Here is a 12,258-nt window from a genome sequence, read left to right as displayed (position 1 = left end):
TGCGTGTGTCGTTATAAGTACTCAACAATTATAATTTCAGCACTAAAAATATTTTTCCTATTTACAATGTAGCCAACTTACAGGTAAATGTTAGCAGCTCTAGTTGTTAGCCTCATTTAGACTGCCTCACTCTTAGGTGTGTCCGCAGGGGCAGTCCTTGCCCTGAACTGACAAGAGTAGATTTCCTAAACCTGGACTGTGTTGCATTTAGTAGTTTTCGCGGCATAGCTTAAAAGTCTGCATAAAGCGTAATAAGCTTTGAAAATGTTGTACAAATGATATAGAGACATTGACAAACGATTCACCAACAGTGTATTCTTATAATTGGTCAATCACATGTTGATATTCTACTGTTAACCTGGTGGGAACTGTTGCCTCATGTGAACTGGTAATGTCATGAGTTTATGACCCCACACATCAAATATCTGATGAACTTTTGTGGCCAGTGAGTTTGTGGATATGAAGCTGAGGGCAATCATGGAAGAAGATCCACCGGCAGAGACCAGCTCACTTCCTGTATTCCACATACCACCAACCAGTGTGTGGCCGAGGGCACATGGTCCTGATAAATATGCATCAAGGCCTCGGAGAAGATGTAGTTATTTCCACCGTTTTGTGTGGGAGTGTGAATTTATATGCGTAATCCCTGTGTACTATATCAGTGCTTCTGGTCAAAATGAGGATGAATATTCACAGATGCAGCTACTTAAGCACACACAGCTATTCTTTGGGTAAATACTCAAAGTTTGCTGTTACCATTTCTTGCTCTGCTTCCCTGCTGCGGCAAACTGGGGGTGATGTAACTTCTGAGCATATATTGGTGGATCCAGGCCATGCAGAGCTAATATAAGATGAAAGTCTGTGACCAGCAATTCACAACAACACACTTTTAATTTAACAACTTTCAAAATACATTGAGATGCATTAAGTGAAACTAGTTCTAATTTAACACTGAATTAACACCAGAGGAGGTAATATGTTTAATACTTTTATATTTTGTTCCATTGCTGTACTATGCAGTACTGTAAGTACTCAAATGTATCCCCACACGCTGCCGCTGTCCCACAGGACTCGTCCCATTATTTACCCTGTGCAGTCTGCTCTGGGACTAAGTGGCATCAATTATGTCTGCCGCTCTGACATACATATTAGTTAATTATTACATATTTGGCCATCTGAATTCGGCACGAATTAAATATGACCAACACCTTACTCTCATTCTTGCCTATTCGCTTTGACTCAAAAATGTAATTAATCTAAATGTTGTTTATATATTAATTGTAAAAGTCTTTTGTGCAATTATATTTACCCATGAGCTGGAATTTTGTATCAATGCAATAGAGTAAAACTGAATTTGCTGCTTGCACATATGGCTAAATCATAATAGGCCTAACTGTTCCCTGCCCTTTCCTGCTCCTGCCCCTGTCCTGTTCCTGCCCCTGTCCTGCTCTTGCCCAGCTCCTGTCCCTGTCCTGTTCCTGCCCCTGTCCTGCTCTTGCCCAGCTCCTGACCATGTCCTGCTCCTGCTCCTGCTCTTGCCCATCTCCTGTCCCTGCTCTTGCCCAGCTCTATCCCCTGTCCTGCCCATGTTGATGTAATTTTAAAGAAAAGTCTATAAAACGTTCAGCGAGGTGTGGTGTGGTGCCCAGGTGCAAACAGGAGTGGGACTACGGCTCATAGCTGCATTTAAAATGTTTATGCAAACAAATAAGTAATCGGAAACACTAGAATGGACTTATAAACAAAGCAAATTTGACCAGTTAAAGGCAATTTTAGTGGGTCTTGGTAAGAAGCCCACCTTTAAGAGGTCTAACGACATCCCTGCTATATTGTTTGCAGTTATAGCAAATGTGAGGTTACTATGGAGATCAAAAGAAAAAAACAAAGCTAGGCATATAAATTGTGTTTACCCGCTGCAGTCACAGTGTTGAGCTTTGGTTTCATGGAAAAATTAAGACGTAAAAGATGCCCTCAAAAAGTCTGTGCTTCAGTGAAATTATTTAATGTATTAAGCGCTACAATATAATACAAAGGCTAACATTTCAACTCTCCTTACAAATGCAGAGGAGGCCAATAATAATACTTAATTTCCTATACTGTCTCTACTATAGCCCAATTATACTTTACACTACACATTATTACAGTTAACTCCCTTGAGCTATCCCCTATGAAGATATTCCAGATAGAATATTTACTATTTTTGGAGAAAAGTGTGAGGACCATGTGACCTTAAGGCTAGTTATTTGCTCACACTGTGTTCTTGTATTATATTAGTACATTTAAAAGTGGCCAAAGAAAGATGGCAATAATTACAACCCATTACAACAGCCCTTAGTTTAATGAGTAAGGTTATGATAAAGTGCTGAAATTCATCTAGATCTTTTGATTATTGAAGGCTCGTTTCTCACAAGAATAAAGTAGAGCTGGGTAGAGTCTGTTAATTTCTGCACAATAAACAAAAAAGCCCTTTTGTTTGTCAAGACTATTAATTATAGAGGATCTGATCTCTTATAAGGTACAAACACACGCACAATTAACCATAAGTCTAGCTGGTCTGTACACTCTTCTCAAAATGTACATGTCTCCAGAGCTTTAAAGATTAATCAAAAAATCATTAATGCAAATTACCATGCAACTCTAACATGTGGAGCTCCAGGGTGCCAGCTGTCAATTGATTGGCGATTTTGGGATTGAAAAAATTGTAGGATATTGAATTGACACTTTGTTTTTTTTTCCTTTCAATTAAATACTGCTATTTAGAAATAGAAAGATTATTTGAAGCCCTTTGTTTACTACTGTGTACCTGAGGAATTACACCATACAAAACCATAGTGTTGGACCAGGATAACATCACAATATTGGAACGATCATAATTTAGGAAGTTACTTTTCATGACATTTCCTTGGGCCTGCTGGCTTTATTATTTGTCCTTAGTTGACTTGTAATTGTCTTTATCCATCTTCAGCATAAATGACATGAGGTAATTAATTTCCTTGCATCATTTTCTCTGTATTACTGGCACTCTTTTGACTTTGCCCTGTCTAAGTCCAGCAGAATAGTTCAGCGTAAGTGTCTACAGCGGCTCAAAAGGACTAGACCTATCATTCCGCAGCAGCAACACGAGCAGCCTCTTCATTATTCATGCCATTGCAGCTGCCCTGTTATGATACAGCGCCGCTCCGTGTGGGCTCTACCTGACTTGCTCAGTGCGTCGTCCGCACGAGCGCCTGCGTCGACTGGCTGTGCGCGCGCGCTCATAGGTCCAAAACCAAACGGAGAGAAGCCACGGAGCGCGCGCCTACGAGACTGCGCGCTACGAGGAGGGGAGGAGAGGTCCAGCTGCAAAAAAAAATAAAATACCCCGCGACAATGGCAACATCAAGCAGCTCGTAAAACAGAGACGAGGCCAGTGGGTGGCGCGAACAAGGAGCGTGACAGCCAGGCGACGGCACAGCGAAGCAGCGACGCTCGGACATGCTGGCTGCCCCGTAGAGCGTTTCCTGGAATACGAATCGGCCCGTAATTGAAAATGGAGCGGCGGAGGAGAGGAGCGTCGCACTGTCTCCATCACTGAGGCGCGTCCACCTGCTCTTTTTCTGGAGGCCAGGCCCGGGCTGGTACCGCTGCTACCGCTGCTGCTGTGGCGGCGGCGGGGAGGGCGGGTGGTTAACATGCAGGGGAAGTGTGTGCATATCGGGGGGAAAAAGACGCATCTCCGGTACTGTCCAAAAAGCTGCTGAGAAGGATCCCATAGCGACGAGGGGAGAAGAGGAAGGGGAAAAAAATCGCAGTTTGGGCGCACACGCTCTGGAGGTAAGCATACTATGCTGCTATGTAAGCCCGTGTGTGCCAATAAGAGTCAGATCTATTAGCTATGGCAGCTTAATGTCTTTACTAAGATTTATATTACACATTTTCGTCACATAGGCAGGGCTTTATTTCATGCACACTCGAAGCATGTGGTGTAGTAGCAGCCCTGCCTTTTTGGGACAGCTGTGGTAGTCTACATTCACACAGCTCAATTGATGTGTCTCCTCTGCTTGCAAAAGCCACATGTATGTTATATCACGCTTTAAGCTCACAAATAGTGGCCAAGAGCACGTGCCACGTGTGCTGGCTCATATTGATGCCAGCCATGGGCCGAGTGTTGTGTTTTAGAGATTGGCCTGTGGACGTCATTTTGAATCAGCGCTATGCACCCGGAGCAAAGCTCCCCAAAATGAATAAGGAATGAATAAACGGGGAATAATCTATAGCCTAAACTGATGAATGATTCATGAATGGGCCATTGAAACCCAATGGGATAACACATCATCTTACAGCTAGCCAGCCCCTTCTACTGTGATAAAGCTAATAAATGATTCATATCGGTTTATAAGCACAAAGTCCCCAAATTGGTCCAAGCATCCTGACGGCAGAGGACACCCAGGTGCAGCAAGGCGTGAGTGAATGCCTGCACTGTGGGGTCACTGTTCAGCTGGAGCTTAGCGGTGTGGGCTCCCTTTAAAGATGCATCTTCTCACAGATGTTTACAGGATGTCCCAGGCAGCTGCTGCAGACCCAGACAAGTCAGTGCTATAGACATGATGATGTAGCCGGGGAACTGCAACCCATGTCCTCAATTTGTGTCACAATACAGTGTGTCACAATGATGTTGATTCCCAGATAACATAAGTGTTATTCAAAATACACAGCCTTATTTATGTGTTAAGTGTTTCACTTTTGTTTTGTATTTGAGTTGTTATCTTTTATGCGACACAATTAAGCATTTTGTATGAGCAGGTTGAAGAGCATTTAACAAAGGAGCTGAAGGAGTAATAGTGCAGTGTTTAACTTTAATACTGGGCAGGGGCCTGAACAGACTACATGTGTACAATATCTGGGAGTACTCCTCCTACGCCTGCCATGGGCACCACCACAGCTCCTGGTCAGACTCCATTGCCTTTACTTAAGTGCCGATCTACTTTCAGTTTAAATTGGGTGAGAAATTGAGCCCAATGACACATTTTGGCACTGAGGCTCTGTTCCACATTAGCGAGGCAGTGCTGCAGGTTTTTTATATAGAGAAAATGTGTTTCTAATGCTATCCGGATGGTTTGTTGCTGCAGTGAAGCGGGCAGCTTGTGTACATGACTCTTATCTTCTCTGGCCCATGTGTAGTTCCTTTACTGCCCTAGGCCTCCTTCATGTAAGCTTATAGGAGACTCTCAATTATGCAGAATAAACCCATCATCATCAATCAGTCTTTTGACAAGTGGTAGCCTTGTTATTTATATATGGTAATCATATTTTCGAATCAATATTTTAAATTAGTTATGCTCCAAAAAAATACAGTTGGGATTTGCCTGCATTTGTTGTGAAGTCTAACTCCCAATAGCAGAAGGAGCATCTTGTTACACAGTTGTGAGCTCCCTGATGTGTCAGAGATATTATTTGTGAACAAATAATGATGGCATTTTAATATTTGTACATATCATAGGCTATTTGAATTGAGCTTCAGTATCTTTTTACACATTATGCGGTCCTGAGCTTTTACAAACAATTGTAGGGTCGCAGTTAGGCCTCTGTTAGCTTTGTTTTCGCAGCAAACCAATTTAAACTGTATCAATAATGCAGTATCAACTGCCTGACCGAAATACTCGCTTTAGTCACAAGACCTCTTTATGATGTATAACTGTAAAAATCTTGCTGCCGTCCATAATGGATTACAACCAAAAATGCTCTCATTTTTTTGTTGTACACTTGTATCAAATATGTGTGAAAGTCATTATTGTAGTATTGATACAGTGATTATCACATATGCTATTTTCCTAATGTGCAGCTCTTGTTGTTGATTGGGTTCCAGGGGAGCATAGAGACCTGCTTTAAAGCCACGACACGCTGGTATAGTCACTCTTCTCTGTGCTGTAATTAAAGGCAGAGGTATGTCCAAGGGAGACGGCCGGGCCCTGATTGCTTTTCATGGCTATGAGGAGAAAGAGCTGCAGCATGTCCTGGGGGACTGAGGCGCTGCTGCTGCCACTGAGCTCTTTGCTGCCTGCTATGCCTCCCAGACAGGAGCTGTTCAAGAAAAGACACACAAATTTGTGCTCACATACACTGTCGGCCTCAAGACTAGCACAGGGATAGTGGCTGAGGCAGGCAAAATATTACATCTGTAGCTGACAGGCAAACTGTGCTAATCTTCTTTGTAGAATGGCCCTGTTTTGGGGAAATACGTGTCAGTCTGAGGCGAATGGCGCTGAGGCAAAACTGTTACAGCTCAGTCAGTAATGAATTAGAAACAGAGCAATCAAGAAGACATTAGGAGCATTCTATGTATGTGTGCGGTTCTCTGGCAATTGTGTTGAGGTGTGCTATGGTTAAAGTATCTGGAAGGTTTTGGGGTATTGATGATAAAGATGTGTGAAGAGTCAAAGCATTACAGGAGTTTTCAAGTTGGGAATAGCTGCACATACTGCTATTCCCAATTTTTAAATTAAACAAAAATGTTATTGTCAAACTGTTTTTGGTACATTAGCATAACATGCATGTTTATTATATGGCCGTCAGCATTTAAGCTCAGTTTGGGGCTAAATGCTATGTCAATAAACACATGGTAATGTTTCCTAATGAGTTGTTTCCTACTCACATGTGGTCGAGTGGTTGTGGTCACAAAACAGCCTTGTTTTTTCAAAGTTTGCGATGTTTGGAGGATAACGCTAACTTCCCCATTGAAAATGCATTGGAGCCAACATATGGAACAATACTAAATTTTAGAATGCTTTTCAAATATGATACTTAGTTGGTATTAAATCTATTTTATTGGCATAGTGAAACTATGTGCCTGAACTGAACGGCTACAGTGATAACTAACAATACCGTAATATACATTACATTTATATGTAAAACAATAGCCTACATCTACTTTAATTGTATTTACTGAAAACATGTTGTAATGATCCTCGAGCTATTACATCTTGGATGCAGAAGAAACAAGATTCAGTACATTTTAAACCAACATTTGTCTAAAATATGAACACTTTATCTAATACAACAATCACATGCTCTTCATAACATGTTTGCAAAGTAAACTATAAGCAGGCTTTTACATAATAAGTTCCCTTGGAGATGGAACATTTTGATGTTTGCAGTGAACGACATATTGCTCCCTTTGCGATTTGGTAATTGCGTTATTGCAAGCATTGAAATTGCGATGAATCTCGCAGCCCTCTTTTCACCCACAACCGTTTTAATCGCAACTGTAACTTTCTTATGGAAACTGCGCAGAGCAAGATGTGGATGGGGTCCAAGAAGCGTTCATTTATGGAAACTGGCAGGCTTAAGCGAGAAACAGTTTGAACTATAACGTGTCTCACAAGCGCTGGATATAGTTGCAGTAGATTCATTTAAAAACAGTCGTTGTTATTTCTGTCAAAGTTTGTCTAAGTTTGTTTTTCTTCTGAATTAGTTGTGCTAGGATAATGAAAGTGATGCATCAGGACTTCTACCATTAACAAATAAAAGTCCAATTACAGCAGGGTCTATTAAAGCTCTTTTCCCGTAGTGTATTTGATCTGGTTGTGTGTAGACTGGCGGCCGCTGGGACCACGACTATACGCTGGCTGCACATTCACAACTCATTTCCTGCCTCCACGTTCAGCCCCTTATATCGCAGATGAATAGATAATGGGAAACTTCCATCCGTTTTTTTCCCCACCGCCCTCCTCTTTTTGGTATTTTAACTCATTTTGGGGTTTCATCACGGTGGTATTGATAGTGAAATTGCAGAAGAAAGTAAATTCGGTGCGGTACAGTGGGCACAGATGCGTAGACATCAATGGTGTGAGTATTGTATATTCGCAGGCTGTGACAGGGCTGGTTTTAATTGGTTTCACACGCTGCGCTCCGCATGTATTTTTCCCATTGTAATGACGCACAGTATGGCTAAAACGGCTTTGTTATATAATGTCACTATTAGACCCAATGGCCAGAACATGTTTTTATTTGTTAAATTGAGGCCTGAGGATGTTTAGGGCCTAGAAAAACAGGAGTAACAAGTCACCTTCATTAGCTTTATATCATTCATTTGGGATCGGATCCAAATGGGGAAAAAAAGAGGTTGGAGATGAGAACATAAACATGTGATGATGAAGTGAGCCACTAGAAGATCTGTATTTGCAGTGGATAGTGATAACAGGGCGAAATGGTGTTAGCACAAATTGATTGTTATTGAAATTTGAATACCACATTAGAGATGTGCAATGTATCAACATGTAAATCATATTGTAAATCTTGTTTAATAAGGGCATGTGATTTATTTCATAATTAAACCTCAACTAAAACTTTTGAAGACAAAATTTTAACACATTTCTGATGGATTGACATAATATCAGTTGACTGTCGTTACTGATATTGAGATATTCATTTTCGTCACTATCACCCATAGGGCGGTGCAAATTTCAATCAAGATTGAGATTCAGTCATCTCTTATCATCACTGATCGGATTGGGTCATTTTAGTCAAGAGGTCCATAACAGATCCCGTGGCAGAAGGAGCATGTCTTTTGGGGCAGAGTTCATTTTTTGTTATAGCTAGCAATTAATACAATTATGTGATGTTTTTGTTCAGGAAATTAGTATTGAACACTTAACAGCGCTGTACCTGATCAGAATCAGAATCAAAATCAGAAAGAGTTTATTGGCATTATTCACAAACATGTCTTGGTGATTCCGTGGATCAAAATACAAAGAACAATGAATAAGTCAAAAAGAGAGGTTTACCATCTTAAAATGCGAGTTCATTTTAAACTCTTTGTTGCTTTTCACATGTATTGCTCACTTAGCTGATTAGCTGAGAGCTGACAAATTATTCACTGCGATGAGTTTATAAACACAAGCGAGTTTTACCATTACAGTAATGCTTACAACAACTAGTATGCCAGCAGTGCACTTCCTGTGTGCTGTAATTGCACGCTGACAGAGTACAATGGACACATTTTTACCCGAATATTTCACAATATAGATGTACTATGACAACAAATCAAATACAGGCCCTTTACTAATTTTCAATATTATCTTGTGTGGTGCTAATTTTCCAGCATACAGTCAGGTATTTAATTTAGCCAGAATCATTGGTTTGTTGTTGTTGTTGTTGTTGTTGTTGTTGTTGTTGTTGTTTAGAACAGGAAAAGATAACCATATCCCCATAGTATCATATACAAACTGTTTTTCTATTATTATGCACCTTTAATGAAGCACTGAAGGTAGAATAGACTATACAATGGGCAGGGTGGGGGTTGCTGACCAAAGTAACACACACATGTCTCCCAGATGGATAGTGTTGTTTGTAATGGGAGAAAAGCTGCACCTTTCATTTTCTAAATGCCGTTTTGTTTGTGCACCACTTAACAAGCCACCAGTGTCTTGGAATAGAACCACACTTTATTTGCTGCAGTACATAATTACCATCCATTCAAGACAGCCATGTTTGCTACGCTAAACAATGTTGTGAAATTATGAGCAGAAATAAGACAGGCAAGACATCCCCGTATACATCTTTTCACGACATAAAAGTCAAGAGATTAAAATCCTTAATCTAACAATGTTTGTGTTAACATTAGCTGTGATTTGCCTGAGTGTGATTGTGTGGCTGTTTGCAGATGCCGTCCTGTTTGTCCCCTAATCAAACATTAGTGATAATTGAATTTAATAGTTGTTTTATCACATGCTAAAGCTGCCATAGAGGGAGGATCACTGCCTGTTGAGCAGATGCAATAGCCTTCCTGTCAAATGCAGTCCTCACTTCCATTTACAATCTCACGCCACAAGGCAAATCTTAAAGCATGCGCTACACAGCGGAGAGCAGGTGATATGAAAAATGCTTTTGCATTTCGTAACACATGATCTGTACAGGATTGCATACATGAATTTGAAGTTAGTTTTGACCCTGATCTGTTGGATGCTGATGATACAACAGCATGACTGCTATTCTACTACGGCTAACAATTATAATCATTCACAGCCAGTGGTCCTTGTCACTGGAGTGGGGCACAATGGAAATAATAATTAGGATTCCTCATTTCACATGCATCGCAGACAGAGAGCATCAAGGGTGCACTGCGGAGCTGGGGCTTCTGGGACCTGTTTACACCATATGATAAAGGGTACCGCAGTGTCCACACCAGGCCAGCAGGGAAATTGTACTCACCACTGTTCTGTTTGCTAGAAGTATAACCAAGCCCCCAGGGATCAAGATGGTGGTCCATTTAAGTCAATAGGGCGAGCTGGCCAGCGCATTTCGCCACTTAGCAGGTAGCTACATCTGATAGTTGTGTGAGCCGAAAGTAGCGTCAAGTGATGCGGTTCATGTAACACGTGACCAGTCTGACCAATCAGAGTGAGCAGGGTGAGCCAAAGCTAATGATATATAACTTGTTTTTAAGAAAACTGAAGGAGTTTGAATTGGAAAAAAGAGACCCCCCCTCTGTTTGTTTGGCTGTCTCATTCATGTGTGTGCGCGAAGCAGTGTTCGTTTGTTGTTATTCAAATTATGGAGTGTGATATTCGGACTGTGTCAAAACTACAAGGAATATGTTTATCTGCAATAAATGAGTAATTTAAGGCTACAACAAGCCCTGCACTTGAGTAAAAAACTGCTGAGTATGCTCGCCACTGACTTAAGAGACCCTTAACTGACCACTAACCGACTTTATTTCGGGTTAATCTGCCTTTCATTCACAGAGTTACAAGCACAAATAGCTGATGAAATAATACCTTTAACATTGCGCAGTATTTCTCTCACATGTCTGTTGAATTCTTTTAGAAGCAACATAAAACAGAGTTTGTTGACCTGACAATAGTTTCAGGTTTTAGTTTTTTTGTCCACACAGTCCAGTGTCCAGTGCAGCTCACAGAAGCTGTGCACTGGAGAACAGAACTGAGAGGCTCCTCTGACAAACAGTGTTCTTTTAAACAATGGCCCCATTTCAATCTTGGAGAGAAGTAGCCTGCAATCATAATGTATGATTAAAAGTGCACTATGTAACATTTGTATGGAGGGTGGAGGCTGAACAGACTAGTGTACTATATATCTGCCCAAAAATACAGAAATGGTTACAGCTGTATTTTTATTATTGCATTGGAAAATAATTATTTGTGCCCTTGTTATACAAAATCAGTATCTTAATATTTTGTGTCACATTTGTGTCCAAAAATCCTTGTACAACCTTTTTTTCTTAGACATTTTCTTATTTGATCTGTTAATGATCTGTGTTTGCTTTGTTTTAGCTGCTTTTTAGCAGCCATTTTTATTTCCTAATTATTTTATTTTTGTAACCAACAAACCAGCCGAGCCTAATGATTGACAGATTTTATTTGCTTACAAAATTGTATTTTTTGTTCAACATTTTTTCAAAACGTTGCATGTGCACATTTTAAAAGAAACTTACTGTTATAACATAGCTTTTCTTTACCTTAAAATCTGCACTTGATGTATTTCTCCCAGGGCACATATTGAACTGAACATAATGGCTCTGACCCAGTGTTGCCATCACACACATATCAAATCATTTCTTCATTAATGCAGTTAGTCGCTTATGAAAACTCTGCATTTGTTTTTAAAACTCTGCCTTACGGGCAGTCTCAGCGCTCTTCCAAATTAGGGTCCCAAACAGACATTTTTCACACGACTATCTCTCCTCTCTTCTAACCCATTTCCCAGTCATCACTCAGCGGCTGTGCGAGCTTCTATCTCACAGTAATGCAGCACACACAGAGTCAGATGTGCACCTCAGCGTAGCCACAGACGATAAAAGAGCTAAATCATCACTTCGTCACACAAAGCCGCTGAGAATATTTTGTATACTGCTGGAGTCTCAGAGATCTGGATTTGTTGAATAATCCGTCCCTCTTTATGTTGCATTGAAAACGTGTTTTGCCACTCAAAGACTTGTATAATAGTACTTATTTAAGACATTCTAATTATATTGAGGGCTTGCCAGAAACCATAAGGTCCAGAGCAGAAATAACTAAATTGCTTTCAAGTAAAAAGTGCTGTTTCTTCAAAGTTTCAAATCCTCAAATCAGTGTTAGAAAAAATCATGTAAAATATACTTGTTGGTCTTGTTCTGCACTGTATTATCATAACTGCTGGAACAACGGCTACTGTACTACTATTGTTATACCTTTTGAAGTAGTCTATCATATCACCTTTGGAATTTATTTCCTTAAAGGGGGCATATTATGTAAGATTATGAGGTTTTAACTATTAACGTGCTCA

The 12,258-nt window shown here is 40.5% G+C and overlaps 1 protein-coding gene across 2 annotated transcripts in view; it reads left to right on the top strand.

Annotated features, from left to right (window-relative positions):
* Positions 1-3,348: 3,348 nt before the first annotated feature.
* nexmifb (neurite extension and migration factor b) overlaps positions 3,349-12,258 on the top strand; it is a 64,986-nt gene continuing 56,076 nt past the window's right edge. For both annotated transcript variants that reach the window (XM_072438618.1, XM_072438624.1), the window contains exon 1: positions 3,349-3,813. The gene's annotated coding sequence lies outside the window, so the exon portion shown is untranslated. The remainder of the gene's footprint in view (positions 3,814-12,258) is intronic.

The sequence above is a fragment of the Eucyclogobius newberryi genome, unplaced genomic scaffold, assembly GCF_026437365.1.
Source record: "Eucyclogobius newberryi isolate DKJ021-1_F unplaced genomic scaffold, fEucNew1.0.hap1 SCAF_11, whole genome shotgun sequence".
NCBI lineage: Eukaryota > Metazoa > Chordata > Actinopteri > Gobiiformes > Gobiidae > Eucyclogobius > Eucyclogobius newberryi.
This window is presented reverse-complemented; position numbering and strand designations above follow the sequence as displayed.